Source organism: Aotus nancymaae, unplaced genomic scaffold (assembly GCF_030222135.1).
Source record: "Aotus nancymaae isolate 86718 unplaced genomic scaffold, 86718_ANA_hifiasm-v0.15.2.pri h1tg000007l, whole genome shotgun sequence".
In the NCBI taxonomy this organism is placed as follows: Eukaryota; Metazoa; Chordata; class Mammalia; order Primates; family Aotidae; genus Aotus; species Aotus nancymaae.
The window spans coordinates 4,663,418-4,685,437 of NW_026988418.1; the positions used below are offsets into that span (position 1 = coordinate 4,663,418).

Here is a 22,020-nt window from a genome sequence, read left to right on the forward strand (position 1 = left end):
CTGAGGCAGGAGAATCACTTGACACTGGGAAATGGAGGTTGCAGTGAGAGAAGATTGTACCACTGTACTACAGCCTGGGCAACAGAGCGAGACTCTGACTCACAAAAAAAAGAAAAGAAAAAAAAAGTACTACACAAGATAAAAGTCACTTGGTCTTTAAGATCTTTGACTTTCATATAACCACTCTTACATACATTATATATTAATCAACATAAACTTTTTCTCATCTGTAGAATTGGGCTTTTCATTATTTCTCTTAAAAATAATAATTTTGGGCTGATGAATGGTGATATGTCTATTAGAAGAAAGAAGTAAAGTACTTGCCAGTTATTTGGGGATTGAGATTTATTTGCTCATGCAAGGCAAAGACACATTCCCCAGTTGGAGGACCTATGGCCTGCTTTAATCACTCCTCGCTGACCCCATATTATAGCAAGCACCAACTGCACCATGGGCAGGCAGCAGTTGAGGGAATTTTACCAGAGTTTTGTATATGTGGTTGGAGGAACTACATCCAATTCCTTGACTCATGGAATAATAGTTAATTTTCCCAAATGTTATGTGAACTAAACCCTATAAATACCTGAAATACATTTTAAAGCCAACATATTTAGTGCAAAACTGATTCAAACAGAAAGTGATTTTCATGATGGCGATTTTTTAATGTCTCATCTCTAACTAGACTCTAAGCTCCTTGAAAGCAGGAACTACACTTATAGCTATCTCTATTTCAAAAACCAATTCGCCTGGATAGAAAAGGAGGGTAAGATTCAGAGCACAATTTGTTTAGCTTAGTTAACACGTTTTGGTGACTTCTACATGCTAGGTCAATGCTAGAATTAGAGAAATGAAAGACAAGGTCCTTGTTTTTGATAACAGCACATAATCTAGAGGAGTCTGAATATAAAGTTCATATCTTTTTACTAGAACCTATCTTTTGCTATGTTTTTGAAATCTGAACAAGGTAAACTGCTATATAAGAGGATAAGAAAACCATGAAACATACACAATCCTTTTCTAATGCCATCTTGACATGGGTTGAAACCAGGACTAATACAATCAACTTTTGGTGTAATGGAAGGCAGAAATCTTAGAGAGAACACAGATTAAATCCTATATCTTAGATGAAATACTTAATCTCTTTAGTCTCATATTCTTTAATTGTCAAATGAGGATGAATAAAGTCATTTATTGGCATAGATCTAAAAGATTAAACAAATAGCACGCCTGGCCAAAAGAATAATACTAAACAAATGGTAACCATTATTATTATTACCATCATCATCATCAATATCGTATTTCAAATTTCAACAGTGCATGCAGTCACAAAATGACAAATGTTATATAATTCTCTTATATGAGGTTTCTAGTGTAGTCAAATTCAGAGATAGAAAGTAAGAGTAGTGGTTGCAGGGCTTGGGGGAGTGAAGAATGGGGAGTTATTGTTTAGTGGGTACAGTTTTAATTGGGGAAGATGAAAGCATCCTGGAGGTGGATGGTGGTGATGCTTGCATAACAATGTGAATGTACTTAATGCCACAGAACTGTACACTTAAAAATGGTTAAAATAGGCCCAGCACTTTGGGTCGTTGACGTGAGAGGATCACTTTGGTCCAGGAGCTCAAGACTAGCCTAGGCAACACAGCAAGACACTGTTTCTATGAAGAAAAAAAAAAAAGAGAGAGAGAGAGAGGATGAAATAGTAAATTTTGTTATATATACATTTTATAACACACATACAAAATTCAATAGGGCATGGCTAAATGCTCACAGCAAAAAAAAAAAAAAAAGCTAGGGGCAGGGTGCGGTGGCTCATGCCTATAATCCCAGCACTTTGGGAAGCCGAGCTGGGCCGATGACTTGAGGCCAGGAGTTCAAGACCAGCGTGGCCAACATGGCAAAACCTCATCTCTACTAAAAATACAAAAAAATTAGCCAGGTGTGGTGGTGGGCTGTAGTCCCAGCTATCCAGGAGGCTGAGGCAGGAGAATTGCTTGAACCTGGGAGGCAAAGGTTGCAGTGAGCCGAGATTGTGCCACTGCACTCCAGCCTGAGTGACGGAGCAAGACTCCGTCTCAAAAATAAATAAATAAATAAATAAATAAATAAGGCTAGGGAATAAAGGACTGGAGATTAACATCATTAAGCAATTAAGCAATGATAAGTCTTGAGAGAGCAGAACCATCTATAAATGATACAAACAGATAAATAATCTTAAACTGGCAGCATTAAGTCAAAGAGACATACCTATACCTGGTTTCAGGAAACATTAGTTGCATCATCCTAACATACTTTATGTGGAATACAGAGGGAGAAAGACATGGAGGGAGTGAGGGAAGGGAAGAAAGAGAAAAAAGAAAAGGAAGCAAAGGGAAGGGAGGAAGAAGAAAGAGAAAGCATGAAGGAATGAAAGAAAGGAAAGGAGGAAAAAATACTGTTAATATAAAACAACTGCTTTAAGTAATAACTTGGTGCTTTGCCATAAAAATGGGCAAATAAAAGTAATAAAGTGATGTTGGTGAAGATAGGCAAAGAAATAATCTTTTGCAAAAGTTAGACAAAATAAAACACTGGATTTCCTCAAAAATTTTAGATTTTATAGTTATATACTTAGAGCTATATAAGCACCTTTACTTTCATATAGGAAAAAAAAACCCTTGAAATAATTATTACTATACTAACTCTTTATAGCATAAGGCTTCCTAGGAATGCACCTTCTATAATATAGCAAAAGAGACTGTACCGAGACATACCGCAGTGCTAAGGGGAAGATGGCATTATGCCAAGGAACTCTACAGAAGTTCTGCTTAGAAAATCCAGACACCTGGCATCCTAAAGTCCTTTTTCACTTGGGTATTGTGGTCCAAACAACTAGGTTGGTGGGTTTGGAGGCAGATTCAAACACTCAGGAAGAGTCCTAGGCAGGTAATCTAAGCAGAAAGTAAGAATGGAAACCAATAATGCATAATGGGACTATATGATGCAGTCATTTTCCACAGGACACTTTTGTTGAGATAAAAGAATCCCTGATTTCTGATGATAGGATAGTAGGGAAAACTGGAAAAGATCCTAGACCACACAAACTCATCTCTTTCAAGAAGTGTACACATTTGTATTATTGCACTATATTGTATTATAATTTATTTGTATGTCTGGTAACTAGATTGAGCCTTGTGGGGTGAAGTTGCTTCATGTTCATTTCTTTATCCCTTAATCTGAATTTTCTGAGAATTAGTCCTAAATCCCTGTTGGATAAAAATCATGGAAGGTTTTGAAATGGGCAAAAGAGATTACTGCATATTCTATCAATGGAATCTGGAGCCTTCCAGGATTACCTGATTGTAGAGAGATGATGTGTTATTTGGTCTGTCTTTAATTAGACTATTTCACAGCTTTGCCAAGAAAGACCACAACTTGTTGAAAACTCACAATAATACAAATAATTCCTGTCCATTGAAATGCAAACTGTGCCCAGGTAATGCAATTGATGACTTGGGTAATCAATGGGTATTGATGAGTTTTGCAAACATTTGTGAATTAAGTTCAGCATTCTCTGACAATAAATATGTCGTACTTGGGTCCTCTCTGAGCCATCTTTGTACTAGCTTTCTGTTTCCTACATGAATTAATGAGTTAAAATTTTTATTCTATATTTGTGTGAGAGTCATAATTTTATCTTTTTTTTTCTTAAGGAAAATTATCCCTCAACCATCCCTAACAAGTTTTAAATTATATTTATGGCAGGGACTGGATCTTTCAATGTATGGTTTAAAAAAAAAAAAAACTAGATTTGGAAAAGGTCTACGTTTAATCCTTGCTCAATAAGTACTGATTCCATATGATGCCAGCTAATTTCCAGTGCCATCTTTAATTCTCAATGGTTCATGTATCATATATTAGATGGATTAATTCTTGCCTTACCAACTTTCAAAGACCTGTTGTAAGAATCAGATAATAATCTGCAAACTTTTGGATAATCTATAAAGCTCCTTGGTCTGTCATCTGTAATGCCAACAAAGTGGTTTTCCTACACCCAAAAGCAGTCTTTGTTTTTTGCTCAAAACCCTTCATTGACTCCTCCTGCATACAGAATGACATTTAAACTCTTCAGGATGGTACAAAGGATCCTCAGATAATCCAGCCCTTGCCTACCCTCTAGTCTCACCTCTAATCAGCTCTTCCTAACCTTAATACCACAGCAGTACTGAACAATTTATACAGTTGTAAACACTGCATATGCTGACTCCTTCCATCTAGATTGCCCCCTTTCATCTACTCAGTCTACCTAAAAAACATCTACTCATCCTTTAAAACCTAATTCACATAGAACAGAAGCCTTCCTCATACTCTCAGACAAAATCATTCTCTTCCATGACGTGTATACATTTATATTATTGCACTATACTGTATTATAATTTATTTGTGTCTGATTCCTCCACTAGATTATAAGCCTTGAGGGGTAATGCTGCTTCATGATTATTTCTTTATCCCCTTTATCTAACACATGGTGAGTGGTAAATAAATACTGAATGGCCGAAATGAAATTTAAGGGATTACTGATTACTGTATCTCCATTTTCCCTATAGTAACTAGCACAGAGTTAAGCATACACTAGCATTTAGTAAATAATCTCCACTTACTATCATTTCTTATAATTATACTATTAAACCCTAATTCAGGGTGGAGGCTAGAAATGGGTGTGATGCTAAGGCAAAAGTAAACTGACTGATAATGAAACACTCAGGTCAATCTACTAGACACTTTTTAATAAATAACTTAATTCTCACAATAAACCCAATGATACATGTATTAATATTCTCATTTTATAGGTGAATAAACTGAGGTACAAATAATTTAACTGGTGTGAAGTCATAGAGCTGGTAGCAAATAGCACAAGTTCTGCTGTGCGGTTTACCTGCACTTTCATACCCTCTACTTCATTTGGCCCTCACAATTCTGTAGGGCACACAGGACAAATGTTAGTTATCCCTTTACTAAAAATAAAGAAAACAAGATTTAGAGAGTTTATATGACTTACGAAGGTCACACAGCTAGTAACCACCGGATTTCGGATTACAATATCTTGGTCATATGACCCTAAATCTTATATTTTTTCCAGAGGACAAACAATTTCTCTTGGCAGTAAGAAATTACTTGAAGGTCACTCATAAAAATGAAAGAACAGACAAATTTAATGAAAATAAAATAAGGGTGCTATTTAAAGGATCAGATTCCAAATTTTTCTATCAAAACAATTTCATTAATAATCCACTTTTAACTTTCTCTGTGCACCTCCCAACACACATAGAGCTTCAATGCAAGCCCACACAAAACACTTGAGTAGGAGGTTCATTACTTGCATTTTCTAAGACACATATTTCAACCCTTAGTATATATGTCATACTCAATATCCAGGGATAGGTCCCAGAGGTAGGGAGAAGTGAGCAAGAAAGCAGTCAGACAGCTTGTCTGAAACCAAATAAAAAGCTTCTATTTCTATATCTGAAATATGTTAAAATACTGATGACTTTCCCAATTTATCCAATCAACATTTACAGAGTATGTGCCAGTCCCTGGGCTAGGGAATATAGACAGGACTAGAATCATGTTATATGAGATAGACAAGCAAATATATTGTTAACAGAATACAGTATGTAGTTACCATAGATATGTTAAAAGTAGTGACCAATTCCATCCAAAGGAATTGAAAAGGATTCACAAAGGAGGTGACTTTTCAATTAGAACTTGGAGAATGCATCTTATCCCAGACAGGGAGGGAAGTTTAGTTAATTCTAAGCAAAGGAAAGTAGAAAAGTAGTAAGTAGTGAAAGGGCTTGTATGATGGCCTAGGAAAAATGACAGGTGGTTCAAGAACAGGATTTATGACAAGAAGCAGTGACTGAACTAGAAAACTGGGCTGCAATCAGATGATGAAGAATTTTAAATGCCATTCTAAAATGCCAGGCAGACTAGTGGTTTTAAGCCTTTTCTGGTCAAAGAGCCATCTTCAAACAAACTGTCAGGTAAAACACAATAATAAAGACAGAGCTTATCTGGTGAAAGGGTAGCAAGGAGACAGAGTCCACTCTGCCTCACCTTGAACCCCTTGGTGTCCCTGTACAGAAACCTTAAGTGGTGCTACTATTCTGTGTGGTCTTCATCAGCAAAATGTTACCTGTCTGCAAAAAGTACAGAATTGAGAGTAAATACTTGGAAATTTCCTACAGCAATTTAACAGAATAATTTTATGTCATTAAATCTAGTAAGATTTTGAGGTTTATACTTCATCTTTTCAAAAATTTGATCTTTCCAGTAATTCATTTGTATTACATTTACAAAATTATTAGTCTGAGACAAACAGAAAATAAAACTGCTCCTTCACCACATATCATTTAAGGGATGATAAATGCCCTAGAATTTCCCCAACTGATGAGATTTGTAACTTGGAAAGTTAGAAAAATAACTCTAGTGGCTCTTTAGAGGGAGAATACCTACTAGCAAATATAAAGCATAAGTAATATTAAAAAAATAGAAAATTTCAGATGACATACGGATACTTTTGTAAATGTTTAGCAACTGGCAAATAATGAATAAAGACTTTTTAAGTTCACAGAAAAAGGCCATAGTAGTCAAGAAAGGATTAGATATGGAAACATATTTTTAGAAAGACATTAAGCCATCAATGTCCAGACCCAAATTCATTTAGTCAACAAATATTATTCATTATATATGTTACACTATTTACTGAAATACCTATTTATATAGGTGCTGGGGATACAATACTGAACAGAAGACTTGAACCCTGCTATTCTGACATATATTAATCAACCAAAAATTACAAATATGGCTTCATTTAAAAAATTATTATAAGTACTACAAAGCAAAGTCACAAAGTACTATGAAATCATGTAACATGGAGATTATTTTAAATAGATTCTGGGAGATCAAGGAAGGAGTCCCTAAAGAAGATATGTCTCCATTGAAATCTAAAGAATGAATAGACTGAACCAGGCAAGGAAGGTGAAGAGCATTCTAGGCAGAGGGAACAATTATAAGGAAAAACCCTGAGGCGGGAGGGGGCATGACTAGCTGATGCATAAAAAAGCAAGGAGGAAAGTGGTTAAGAGATCAAAAAGGTATACAGCCTAGATAGTTCTGCATCCCCATCACCCACCAACACTCTCACCAGAGATTATGTTAGCTCTGCTGATTTAAAATCCTTCAGTGGCTTTCCATTGCACTGATATAGAAATGACATTTTCCCTCATGATCTACATGACATGGAGCCTACCTTCTTAGCCTCATATGGTACCATAATCCCCTAGCTAAGTTACAGTCACATTGGCTCCCTTTTTGATTCTTGAATATATAAGGCTCTTTCCTTTCTCTGAGGCTTGGCACATGCTGTTTGCTGTGTCTGGAAGTGTCTTCCTCCGACTCTTGGTTTATTCTTTCTCAGCTAAAAAATCACCTCTTCATAGAAGACTCCCTAACTGCCCTTTCACAGTCACTCTGTTTAAATTTCAAGTAAAACTTATATGTATTATTGAGCCTTTAATTTAAAAAGAAAATTCTGACACAGGCCACAACACAGATGAACCTTGAAGACATCCTGAGCGATACAAGCCAGTGACAACACGGAAAACATTGTATGAATCCACGCACATGAATTGCATGGAGTATTATAGTCAAATTCATAGAGTCAGAAAGTAGAATGGTGGTTGCCAGAAGCTGGAGGGAGGGAGAAATGTGTGCCACGGGTGCAACTAGCTGGGGCCTATGTTGCAAGTAGTGAAGGAATTTACCAAGCTATAGGTGAAGAAAGGCAGATCTGGCCAGGTGCGGTGGTTCATGCCTATAATCCCGGCACTTTGGGAGGCAGAGATGGGTGGATCACGAGGTCAGGAGTGTGAGACCAGCCTGGTCAACATAATGAAACCCCGTCTCTACTAAAAATACAAAAAATTAGCTGGGCGTGGTGGTGTGTGCCTGTAATCCCAGCTACTTGGGAGGCTGAGGCAGGAGAATCGCGTGAACCTGGGAGGCGGAGGTTGCAGTGAGCTGTGATCGCACCATTGCACTCCCGCCCCGGCGACAGTGCGAGACTCTATGTAAAAAGAAAAAGAAAAAAAAAAAGAAGAAGGCAGATTTATTAGAGAAAGTATGAAAATATATTGCAAGGGTGCAATCGGCAGCACAGCAGAGAAGGGGTTGCCTACAAAGACGCAGAAACTGGAGGGATGTTTTACAGGGTCATGTTGGAGGGGGCAATGAGGACAAGGTAGCTGTGCCAGTGGTTGTTTGTGATTAGCCGTCTCTCAGAACAATTGTTCATTGTTCTCCCCTCCCTGTAGCCCATTCCTCCTTACTGCTTACTTTTCGGGACTCCACAATGTATAATTATTGTTTAATGGATCGAGTTTCAGTTTAATAACAAAATCAAACAAGTTCTGGAGATGGATGGTGACGATGGTTGCACAATGATGATGGTTGCACAGCAATGTGAAAATATATGTAACATAAAATTTACCATTTCAACTTAGTACCATTAAAAATGATTGAAATGGTAAATTTTATGTTGCATATATTTTACCACAATTTAAAAAATACTTTTAAAAAGCATTCTATACGCTACATTAAGACCAGCAGGAAGCATATAAAGAATGTAAGGAGCCAAGCATGGTGGCTCATGCCTGTAATCCCAGCATTTTGGGAGGCTGAGGAGAGAGGATCACTTAAGGCTAGGAGTTTAAGACCAGCTTGGGCAATATGGTGAGATCCCATTTCTACAAAATAAAAAAAAAAATTTTTTTGCTGGGTGTGGTGGTGCTCACCTGTGGTTCCAGCTACTCAAGAGGCTGCAGTGAGCCCTGATCATATCACTGCACTTAAGCCTGGGTAACAGAGACCCTGATTCAGAAAAATAAATAAACAAATAAATAAAGGAATGTAGGGAGAATAGTATAATTATTGGACTAAAATTTTAAATATTTAACCCTGAAAGCAACATGGAAAATGATTAAAGGGAAACCAGAGCAGTTGTAGGCAGAGTGTTTGGATGCAACTGTAGTAATTCAGAAGAGAGATGATAGAAGCTTGGACCAGGTTGGTGGCAGCTAAGATTCACTCATTCGGAGACTGAGGTGGGTGGATCACCTGAGGTCAGCAGCTTGAGACCAACCTGACCAACATGGTGAAACCTGTCTCTACTACAAATACAAAAACCTGCCAGGCATAATGGTGCATGCCTGTAACCCCAGCTACTTGGGAGGCTGAGGCAGGAGAATTGCTTAAACCCAGGAGGTGGAGGTTGCAGTGAGCTGAGATCATGCCTTTGCACTCCAGCCTAGGCAACAAGAGCAAAACACCATCTCAAAAAAAAAAAAAAAAAAAAAGATTCATTCATTTATTCAACTTTTTAATGAATGCTGTTATATACCATGTACTGTGACAGGTGTCAGATATAAGAATAAGAATGGCAAGATCCCTGCCCTCATGTCCTCATGGAACTTGTTAACAAGTAACCAAATAAATAATTACATATTGTGATTAAGTGCTGTAACAGAATAAACAGTGTGACTGGAAGGGCAGTCAGTGTGGCCTCTATGAGGAGGTAATGTTTAAGAATGAATCAAGAGTCAGGGGAAGACTCTCCCAGGCAGATGAAACAGTATGTGCCAAGTCTGAGAGACAGGAAAGAGCTTTATATCTTCAAGAACCAAAACGGGAACCTATGTAACTAGAACTTAGCTAAGGGACTAAGCTAAGGCTTAGTCCATGTGAGGCTAAGAAGGTAGGCTCCATATCACGTAGACCACAAGGGAAAATATCATTTGTATATCCAATACAATGGAAAGCCACTGAAAGATTTTAGGCAGAGATAATATGATCTGCCATGACTGCACTGGTGGAAGATAGAGTGCAGAAGGAGACACGTGAAAACCATTTAGGGGGTTGATATAAAATGGTCCAAAAGAAGAACTATGGTAGACTAGACTAGAATAAAGGAAGTGGTGATGGGGAGGAGTGGATTTAGGATATAGTCCTACGGGGTATTAGCAATGAACTAAAAATGAAGAAAAGATAATTTAAGAAATGATTCCCAGCCAAGCACCATTCCAGCACTCAGGAGGCTGAGGTGGGAGGAGCACTGGTGCCCAGGAGTTCAAGATTAGCCTGGGCAAGATGGCAAGACCCTATCCCTATAAAATAAAAATTAAAAAATCAGCTGGGTTCCATAGCACATGCCTGTGGTCTTAGCTATTCAGGAGGCTGAGGCAGGAGGATCCCCTGAGCCCAGGAGTTCAAGGCAGCAGTGAGCTATGATCACACCACTGTACTCCAGCCTGAGCAACAAAGCAAGACCCTATCTCTTAAAAAAAAAAATTTAAAGAAATGATTCCCAGTTTTCAGGCCTTAGCAAATAGATGAATTAGGAGGCTATTCACTGAAATGGGCAATAATGGGTAAATATCAGAATTACTTAGAGAGCTTTTAGAAAATATTAATTCCTATGCTCCATCCCCTTAGAGAGACTAATTCAATATAACTTTTTTGGCACATGGTATTTTTAATTTAAAAAAATCTCTCCAGGTGATTCTGATAATCAACAAGGTTTGGGACTTGCTGCTACAAAGTTAACCAGAGTAGATTATTATTGCTTGCAAATCAAAGAACCCTATATGATTAGAAATTGGTTTGTGGGAGTGGCACAAATGATAGTCCCCAAAACACAGAATTGACTGGATCAAAGTTGAGAACAGAACAGTACCGAATTCTATATACCATGTTGAGAGGTTGGCCATCTTTATAATGTGCTATGAGACAGGTGATGAAACTGTGGTCTATTTTGTACTGGGATTCATTATTACTAGGACTTGGCATGTTTTTGATACTACATACATAAGAGACTGAGATGGGAAACGTTTATATGACAGCCACCTAGTACACATTTTGGCACATGCATCTATCAACAGACTGCAGTTTGCCAGTTCTATCAAATGAGTCAGCTAAATTAGGCATATCACTTTACGAAGAAACGTGTTTTAATTAAATCTCAAAGGAATAACATCTAAAATTATTTTATTATAACTATTTAAAAATAAACTTTTTTCTATTAGAACAGTTTTGGATTCATAGAAAAACTGCAAAGATAGTTCCCATATACCCTGCACCATTTCCCCTAATACTAACATCTTACATTAGTATGGCATATTTGTTACAATTAATGAACCAATATTGATACCTTATTAACTAAAGTTCACATTTCATTCAGACTTCCTTAATTTTTATCTAAGATCACTTTTCTGTGATAGGACCCCATCTAGGATACTATGCTACATTATATTTAGTGATTATGTCTTCTTAGCCTCTTCTTGGCTGAAGCTTTCTCAGACTTTCCTTGTTTGATGAATTTAACAGTTTTGTGGAATATTATTTTATAAAATGTACCTCAGTTGGGATTAACTCATGTTTTCTTATAATTAGACCCAGGTTTGGCTTTTGGGGAGGAAGAGAACTTAGGTAAAGTTATGATATCTGTCACCTGAATAGCAAAATCCACTGAGGGAATAAACCATATCTTATTCTCACCTTTTTACCCTTAGTAGGTAGCTGGTAAAAGTTGAAAAGCAGGAAGTGGATGCAGACCAAAGGCTGAAGGGGTAAAAAAAAGTTATAATTTATTAAAATACGAGCACTGGTCCTAACAAGGAATCTAGTCATATATCTGCTCAAATTACAAAATAATTATGACTCTGATTCGCTAAACCATTTCATTCTACTATCCAGGGATCTTTTGTTTGCCTACATTGTTTGATGAGATAGACGATATATTCAGACTAAAAATACATGTGTCAATTCCTGCAAGTAAACCTTGCCTCCTGTACTGATAAAGTCTCAGAATTATCTAACACTGGTGTGGGGCATGTACATGGTGAAATGGAAAGAGAACTGGGGTTGAAGTCAGGCTGGTCTGGGCTTGAAACTGAGTCCTATTACTTATAAACTGCAAAATCTTGGCCAGCTATCTCTGAGTCTCAGTTTCTTTAAGCATAAAGTAGAGGTGATAATACCTACATGCAGGTAGGTAAAAATAATGTGTTTGTATGTTTCAACATATCTGACAGATATTCAAAAAAGGTTATTCCCTTTCTTAGTACAGTATATTATATAGAGTAGGTCTACTTTAAATACATTTTGGAATAAGGCAACATATGTATAAACAAACAAACATAGAAGATGCTGATTGTTACTTTCACAAATTGGATAAAAGAATTCTGAAACAATTTCACATGCCTTTCGTTTTTTCAAGCACCTAGTACAAGTCTGATACATGACAGCCCCTCAAATGTTTAATGATTCTTCCATCAGATTTCCAGGACCAAGAGTCAAGAGAATCAGATTCCAGTTTTTGACCCTGGAAAAACAATTCCCTTCTTTAGGCCTCAGTTTCTTTACCGACTAACTGACCTAATAGTTACAGAACTTGAGAGTTAGAAGAGATCTTAGAAATCATCCACTGCAACCCCTTACCTAAATCACAGGGCCAGTGAGTGGCAAACTGGGACTTGAATCAGGACTCTTAATCACCAAGCTATATAACTCTTTCCACATGCCACGCAGATTATAAGGTCTCTTTTACCTTCTTGTCTATGAAATATTTGGGGCTGAACTACTACTGATCTTTAGAATATCATCCCATTCTGAAAAATCCACTAAAGTAACAGGCTAAGTTTTATCTTTATCAAAACCAGAAGGTACAGAAAAATAAATAAAATTGTCATTATCAATCATAGTTACCTAAGAGTAACTATGACTATAACCAGCAGAAGATCAAAAGTCTTTCGATCATGTTAATATATCAAGTACTTAAATATGGAGAGAATCTATTTTTAATAGTCCCTGATTCTAACTTCTTTTTCAGTGATTAAATGAAATTATAATCACTGGCCCACAAAACTGGTAGACTGATCACTAGTATTCTGAGATATCCATATCTCTATTACCCTGGTATTCCTTACTGTAACTTAGGAAAATGATTTAAAAAAAAGCCAATGATCTTCTCTTTTTAGGATTCCCATTTCATGGGAAGTCCTTTCTTTTTGAAACTTATTGTTGTTCTCTTGGCATCCAAAACATCACTTTCTCCTGATTATACTTATGGTATAGTGATTCAGAATAGCTGACTGGACGAGCACAGACTCTAGATTCAGACTACCAGAGTTCAAATCTTGGTTCTGCCACTTGCTATGCCTGTGATCCTGTACAGGTTACTTAATTTTGTGCTTGTTTAGTAAGTACTAGAAAGATATATGCTGTTATTATTGTTCCTTAGTCTCTTCCTCTACTGTGTTTCTTTAACCTCCACATATTCCACCGGGCAGATTCCACCCACTGAAAGGGGTCTTTACCTCTTCCTAGCTGGAAGGGCTTCTTTCGTCTCCTCACCCTCTATCTGGTGAATTTCTTCTCAACCTTTAAGATTCAGTTTAGGGCCAGGCATGGTGGCTCATGCCTATAATTCCAGCACTTTGGGAGGCCAAGGAGGGAGGATTACTTCAAGCTAGGAGTTTGAGACTAGCCTCACAACATAGCAAGTCCAAGAACCTGTCTGTAAAAAAAAAATTTCTTTCTGCTTTTTAAAACAATCCTACAAAGAACCACTCCCACTTTAGAAAATTAAAAATTATCTGGGCATGAACATGCACCTGTAATCCTAGCTACTTGGAAGGTTGAGGCAAGAGGATTACTTGAGCTATGATCACACTACTGCACTCCAGCATGGGTAACAGAGTAAAACTCTGTTTCTAAGAAAAAAAAAAAGGAAAGATTCAGTTCAGATGTCATTCTCTCTCTCTGGAGCCTTTCCAAATGTCGCTTCCCTCCTTCTGCCTTAGCCATTAGTTGTTTCTGCCCTAGTGTTCCCATAGTACTTTGAATATGTTTCCACCATGCTAAGATGATTTTTGCATTTTTTGCATAGACAGGGTTTCATCATGTTGCCCAGGCTGGTCTCAATCTCCTGGGCTCAAGAAATTTGACTGCCTTGGCCTCCTAAAGTGCTGGAATTACAGGTGTGAGTCAGCACACCCAGTGCATTTTGAATATATTTCAACCAGAACTCTAGTTACATTAGATTGAATGGGCCACTTAAATCTGCCTATATTGAATCATTTTAGACCTAAAAAACAGAAATGTTATGATTCACTCTATCTAATACTAGTGGTGAGTAAAAAATTTCATGATTCACCCTAATATTAGTATTTCTTTATACTTCTGCTATCCCCTCCCTCCCTGTATTATGCTCATAACAAGAGTGAAATGCTATTTATTCTTTTAAAATATACATATAAAGTTCAGATATATACAAAGGCATAAAGAATAATGAGTAGATACCCATATATCCACAACTCAGTTGAAAAATATTTACTAGTTCAATTTAAGCTCTCTGAGTGCCCTCTGTTACATTATTCCTGGTCTTTTCTCCTCACCTTACCCTTTGGAGATACCTACTATCCTTAATTTGGTATTTATAATTACCATGTATTTCTTTAATTATTTATTACATAAGTATGCCTCCCTAAATAATACATGCATGTTAAGCTTTATATAAATGTGTTCTGCGATTTGGCTTATTCATTCAATCTGTTATTTGTGAGATTTGTCCATGTTACTATATAGATCTAGTTCACTCATTTCACTATTGTATGGAATTCTATGAGGTAAATATACCACAATATTTTCATTCTTTTATTGACAGGCATTTAGGTCAAATTTTTTGCTATCGCAATGTTGTATGAATATTTTTGAACATCCCTTTATGCATACTTTGGAGTTTCCAAAGGGTATATACCTAGAAGTAGAAATGCTGGATTGCAGTTTACGTGCATTTTCATTTTAACAGATACTGTATAAGAATATGTTATATCAGAAACCAAGGGTGTGTATAGCCAAAGAGCACAGAAGTTTTAAGAAGATGGAGAAGTAATGGTCCAGATATAGTGGTGAGTAAAAAATATAGTTATCCTCACCTCTCTTCTTTGGGATGGGAGGGGTGCAGGAGAATGAGCTGCATCCATTTAAAAGGGCTACAGAGGAAGTAAATTCTCCATGACTCAGGAGAGAGTCTGGCTTCCACTTAAAGGCAGGACACACATAAAGACATCCAACAAAACGGTTAACAATGTACGAAACAGAACAAGTGGAAAAGTGTGGGAAGGAGCAAAACAGGGCTGGGAGAGAGTAAAAGGAAGCCAGATTAGCACAAGAATGACAGTATGGAAGACAGACAGTTTGATTCTGGGACAAAGATAACAGGTGATATGTTTCGCTGGGTTTATCTGCCCATAAGGTTATCAAAAGGTTCCAGGGACCCACTCTGCCCTTGGGATACCAAATTCCAGGGATGCTCAGTTCCCTACGTACAATATTGCATATTTGCATATGATCCACACACATCTTCCTATATGTTTTAACATCTCTAGGTTATTTATAAAACCTAACACAAGTGCTATGTAAATAGTTGTTATACTATTGTTTAGAGAATAATGACAAAAAAAAAGTCTGTACATGTTCAGCACAGATGCAACCATCCCTTTTTTTCCATATTTTCAACCCATAGTTGGTCGAATACACAGATGCAGAACCCAAGGATACAGAGGGCCAAATGTAATTAGTTCTAGCAGTTCCCTGGTGGCTAGGGAGTTAACACTAAGGCCTTGGAATGGTATGGTTAAATTCCCTCATTCACACATCAGGAGAGAAAGACCCAACATTTGAGTGCCTGATATGTGACCAACATTATGTAAAGTACTTTGCACTTTATCTTAGTTAAACCTTACAGCTACATTTTCCTTCATTTTATAAAAGACAAAGCAAAAGTGATATGCCAGGGGTTGTGCAGCTTATTTTTAGTGACACTGAGGAACTCAGGTTTTCTTTCAAATCTAAATCGGTATGGTGTAATGAAAAAGACAGAATTTGAAATTAGAGCTTCTTTGGTGATTTCTACCAGTGAGATCTTTTACGTTTCTTAACCTCACTAAGCCTATCAATCAAACAAGGTTATTGCAAAGATTAACCTACAACTACAAAACAAATCTTAGATTTTTTTAAACCTAAAATTGGCCTACATAGGAACTTATTTTCAAGCGTGAAATTTCTTATTTATTTAAAACAAAAATTAGAAGTTTCTGAATTGATGCCTATACATTTTACAGATAGTAAATTGAGGTAGGGAAAAGGACATTCAATGTATGGCTCCCTAATGTATCTAGAATTAACCCCAAATTGCATCACAGTTTCAGATCTTTAATACCAAGGTCCCAACCCATCTCTCTAGCCACATTTACCACTATTAACTTATACAAATACAATACTCAAACCTGTGGTAGCTATCAATTTTTAACAAACATACCATACCACATACTTTCTCTATTTTTTATCTCTACCTAAATTATTTACTCTTCTGAAATTTGTTCAAGGCCCAAGTAAAATTCATTTTGAAAATGAAGCCCAACCTTGTTTAGAAATGACAGCTCCCACCTCTGAACTGCTGTCTCACTTTGCTACTGCCTCCTTTAGAGTGCTTACTATGTTTTACCTTATAATTTAGATAAGCATGAAAAAGGTTCATTTCAGTTAGCAAAGCATAAGCCCCTTAAAGGAAGGAAGGAAGGAAGGAACTAACATACACTTTGTATCTATGAATCACCAATTGCTTTTTTTGTGATTTTATGTATATGTGTGTATGTACATTCTTTTCATGTAACATTTGTGACATCCTATGAAGTACAAATTTTTTACATATAAGGACACTGAAGCTCACAGAACCTAAACAATTTGTTTATAGTCATAAAGCTAGTAAGTGACAGAGTCTAGATCTGAATTTTGGTGTTTCTAACTCCAAAGAAAGCCTAGGCTCTTTCCACTATATTCTGCCTAGAAAACCATGAGTATAGCCTCACTGCTTTATCTGATTGTTCCCTACCCACCCACTAATAATCATCAGAGGAAAAAACCTCCACTGCCCTTTGTCATTAAGTATTAGCAGAAAGGATTCAATATGTGGTATGTGCCCTCCCACTTTCCAAGACTAAGAACAGACTCTTCAGAGCAAACAGAATGATTAATATGAGTCCTGAATAAAGATGAAGAGATCAGAACTCTGCTTCCAGGAAGGAAAAGTAAAAAAACTATTACTTTCTCACTTTTGTATTTAACCCCCCCACTCCTTTGAGGTTTGCACCATCTGGCTACATCACTCTCTACCCCACCTCCTCATCTGTCATCTATCAGCCTCCTGAATAATCCCCTCTCCTTACTGCACCTGGGTCACATCTTTCTCCCCCACATCCCATCATCCTAAATTACTTCACTCTCCACACAGATGACTCATTCAATACGCTAGCCTCGAAATTCCTTGTCATCTCAGCTTTACTGAGTATGGTTAAATTCCCTCTGCTGTATTTTAACTGCCCATACACAGAGACCTAACTATCACCTAGAACAGTTCCATATCCGACAACCTAAATCCAATATTCCACCTTCTGACCACACCTCTTTTTTCCTCAGCTTACTTCCACTATATTTGCTCATCAGTCTAACTCAAGAAATTGCAAAATCTTTAAGTCCAGAATTGAATTCATCATCAATTTTTTCCTGTCTCAGTTAAAATTACCAACATATCCTTAGTCATCCAAGGCAAAAACATGAGCATCACACTGGACTCCTCACCCTCTCACCTGTACATAAAACCAATCATTAAAGCCTCCTACATTTTCACATGTTCATTTTTTTCTCTTCATCCCTACAACCACATTTTGAAAATGTCACTTCAAAACATCTGATAGACACCTTTCAGTGATTAAATAAAAATTTTTTTAAAATACCACCTACTGAATTGTTTTCAGGATACTTATGCACACAAGGTCCACCATGACATGGCCGCTGTCTGTATTTCCAGCCTTACAAATTATCACTTATATTTCTACTATTATATTCCTAGCAGTCCTAAACTGATTGTGGTTCTCCATGCAAGCCATTCCTTTTCTCACATTGACGCCTTTGCTCAAGCTGTTTTCTCTGTTTGAAGCGCACTTTCTGCTCGTATTTGTCTAGCTTACTCCTACTTACCATTTAAGATTTGGTCAGACATCATCTCTTCCTAAAGTCTTCCTTTAACTCCTAGGCTAGTCTAAGTGGCCTCACCTTTGGGCAACCATTGCTCTGACCTTGTATATCTCAGCTACTCGTAGTTCTCACCTTTTATTCTGAGATAATCTATTTAAGCATCTAATTTACCAGATACACAAGATTGGAAATCTTTGTAAACCCAGCTGAGCACAGTACATAGCACAGTGCTTGACCCATAGTAGGTACATAAGTGTACAGTGAAGATTAGAACATACTAAGTTTAAATTCTCTTTTCTTTTTTAAAAGATGCAATCTCATGCTGTCACTTGCCATGGTGTGATAATGGCTCACTGAAGCCTCAAACTCCTGGACTCAAGCAATCCTCCTGCCTCAGTCTCCTGAGTAGCTGGGACTAGAGGCATGCACCACCATGCCCAGCTATTTTTTTTATTTTTTGTAGAGACAGGGACTTGCTATGTTGCCCAGGTTGGTTTAGAACTCCTGGCCTCAAATGATCTGCCTGCCTCAGTTTCCCAAAGTACTGGAATTATAGGCATGAGCCACTGCCTCCAGCCCCAAGTTTAAATTTTCAGTGGGATATTCACATCAATTCTTTTGCACAGTTAAGTATCCTCTACCTTTCACTCCAAGTCCTTTGCAAGGAAGGAATCAGGGCCTTTCCTCTGGATCTGTTCAGTTCCGTTGAGAATGGTGCTATGCAAATGTTTACCCAACGTACATAAAAGGGAACAGCATTTACACAAACATACCAAAAATCAAAACTTGACATATGTGCTACAAGGTTCAAAACCACTGACCAATTTTAAAAATGAAGCCACAAGAACAAAAATAAAGAACCAGTTTTGACTGCTGGTATGTACTTGTCTCAGTTATAAAAGCAGTGAAACGCTGCTTAGTACCTGAACAGGATCCCAGATGTAAGAGCTTGGCATTTTATCTACAAGGCCATCTCATCTCTACTGGGTTTAAAAAATTACTAACCTGCAGAGTCGCTTAGGCAAGAGTTTAGGAGGTTGGTAAGTAAGCAACAAAGAGTGTTCTTTTTCATAGTAATTTTGAGCCTTCTGCTGGCAGTTAGAAATAGAGCAAAGAGTTCAACATAATAAAGCATTTCCCTCTGCAACCAAATATTAAAATTGCAGTTTGGCACCAAACTAGATCTCAATCCTTTCCAGAGTTAAAAAGAAAAAAAAAAAGCTCTTCTATTTGCATGGCACATTACACTTTAATAAAACATTTTGATGTACATTAGTTAGCACACTGGATAAAGTATAGACACTTTTTAAAAGGAGGAAAACCCAAAAATTTTCACAAAATAAGATGTCTTTTAGTTTGTTTGAACAAACACTACTAAACGTTTTCTTTTTTTTTTTTTTTTTAAGGTCAAAACATAGTACAGAAATGAGGAAGGGAATCTGGTGTGCTTTTGATTTAAAGCAGGTCAATCCTCGGGGCTAAGGAACTTCTTAAGGAAACTCACTAGGTTTTGTCTCCATGCTTACATTTAAGAAACTCTCCTTAAGTGGATATGGGCAAATTAAAGCTCATCCAGAGGGCAGTTTAGAGAACCACAGCAGATGAGAAACAACTGAAGGAAGTGGAAGTGAAGACTCAGGGGACACGATTACTATCCTCAGGTATCTTAACTGCTGCCCATCAGGGAAAAGAACTAGGAAGGATGGGAGCCAGCTGTTCCTTTCAACTTATTAGCAAATCTGCCCAGGAACAGAATGAGTTTCCTTGGAAAGAGATTCACTTCGCATCACTGGAAGAGGTTCCACACGGGCTCGTCAAATTATCAGGGGGGATTTGGGGATTTTCAAAGACACTTTGGCAAGGGATGGGAGATAGGGCCCCCAGATGACTTAAATTCCCTTCCAGTCAGGAGATATTTCGGGGTTCACCCATCGGCTGGAAACTCCTTTCGATGCTCTCGGGCTGGCCCACAGCTGTGCCCACGTGTCCAGCCCCCGGGGCCGCTGGCTCACTTCGGTGCGGGGCTGCTCTCCCTGCCCGCTTCCGGCGGGGCACCGGGGCAGGTGGCACACGTGAGTAGGCTGGCGCGGCTCTCGTCGCCGGGGCCCAGCCCCGAGGACGCTGCTGACAGCTCCGGGCCCTTAGGCGCCCTCGCTCTCGGTGGGGGCCACGTCGCCCCGCCGACCTCGGTCTCTGCCTGCCCCGAACCGGGACCGCGCCGGCCAGGACCACAGGCATTCCCACCTCTGGCGCCAGAGGGGACCGACTGACCCGCGCAGACAGGATCGCGCCGCCGCACGGCCCTCTGCTCCCAGCCAGCATGCCCCGACTCACCCGGCCCCGCCGACCAGGACGCGGCGACCCCCACGGACCGCCCCACGCCGACCCTCCAAAGGGCCCCCGGCCTTGGGTTTCCCGTGCCGGGGCCCCCGGCCCGTCCCGGCCGCGTCAGGGCCGCCGACCTGACCGTGGGCCCTGCCGGCCCGACCGCAGATGCAGAACCGGCCTCCGGGCTCGGGGCCGGGCTGACACGACCGGGAGAGGGCCCGGCCCCGCGCGGACCACAAACTGGCAGGCCCGCCCGACAGTCGGACAGGCGGACTCCGGCCCGGCGGGCAGACGCAGCGGCCGGGCAGGTCCCGCCACCGCCCTCTCGCCCCGGACGGCCCCTCAGGGCGCGAGCTCTTCAGCGGGCGGAGACGGCCGCGAGGCGCTTACCTGCGGGCGCGGCGGGGGCGCGGGGCGGCTCACTCCCTTCCCGCCGCCATGTTTCCGCTGCGCAGGGAGAGAGCGGGGACGCTTGAAGGGGGAGGGCGGGCGGCTCCGGAGAGCGGCGGGCGGGCGGCGGGGGGCTCCACCGACCTGGTGGCAGCGGCGGCGGCTGAGGCGGGGGGCGGGGGCGGGGGCTCCCCCGACCCCTCCCCCGCGCCTCCCGCCGCGAGGTGGCGCGCGCCTCGGCCGTTGGGCTCGCGCGGGGGGCGGGGCGGCGCGCTGAGGAGGGAGGGCGCGCGGGGACCCGGCCCTGCCCGACCCCGTCAGCCCACCGACCCCGGCCCCGGGGCCCCGCGGCCCCGCCGGCGCCCGGACCAGCTCTCCGGTTCGCGTCTCCTAGATGGGTAAACTGAGGCCTGAGCGGGCGGGAGGACGAGGATTCGTGTTCGAATCCCGCCGCCGCCAGTAGCTGGCTCCGAGGCCGCGCGGGGCCGGTATAGGAGCCACCGGCCGGGCCCCCAAGACCGGCTGACGCAGGCCTCGCCTCGGGCGACTCCCGCCCGGCTCGTGGCTGGCCATGTAGTGACCTTGGGCGAGCTACTTCGCATCTCCACCCAGGGACCTCTTCAACACGATCGCGCTGCACCCGGAAAGTCGCTGAGAGATGAGTTAGCGCTTGGAGGCCCTAGTGAGTGTCAGCGTACTCGGGTCCCCACTGCGTTCATCCCCTCAACAAGTACGCACTGAGCCCGAGGCGGGCCAGGCACAGTGCACAGGCCCACCACCAATGTTGGCTACACGATTCTATTTTTGTTTTGTTAGAGATGAAGCCTCACTTCGTCGCTCAGGTCGGAGTGTGGTGGCATCATCACAGCTAACTGTAACCTCAAATTCCTGGGCTCAAGTGATCCTCCTGCCTCAGCCTCCTCAGTAGCTGGGGCTGCAGGTGTGTGCCACCAGGCCCGGTACAGACGAGGGTATTGCCACTTTGCCCAGGCTGGTCTCTAACACCTAGCCTCAAGCAATCCTCCTGACTTGGCCTCCCAAAGCGCCGGGACTACAGGCTGAGCCACTGCCCCTGGCACACAATTTGTTTAATCACCACATCATTTTAGCAACTTAGGAAACTGACTTTTTGGCTTCTATTTTGGCTGCTGGAAAGTACAGTGCAATATA

The 22,020-nt window shown here is 40.3% G+C and overlaps 1 protein-coding gene across 11 annotated transcripts in view; it reads right to left on the reverse strand.

Moving 5' to 3' along the window:
* The window catches only part of SCMH1 (Scm polycomb group protein homolog 1), a 235,999-nt gene extending 214,894 nt beyond the window's left edge, over positions 1 to 21,105 (reverse strand). For 6 of the 11 annotated variants that reach the window (XM_021673376.2, XM_021673368.2, XM_021673371.2 and 3 more), the window contains exon 1: positions 20,851 to 21,105. The gene's annotated coding sequence lies outside the window, so the exon portion shown is untranslated. The remainder of the gene's footprint in view (positions 1 to 20,850) is intronic. The other 5 variants (XR_002478986.2, XM_064372238.1, XM_064372228.1 and 2 more) reach the window with 2 other exon arrangements.
* Positions 21,106 to 22,020: the final 915 nt, after the last annotated feature.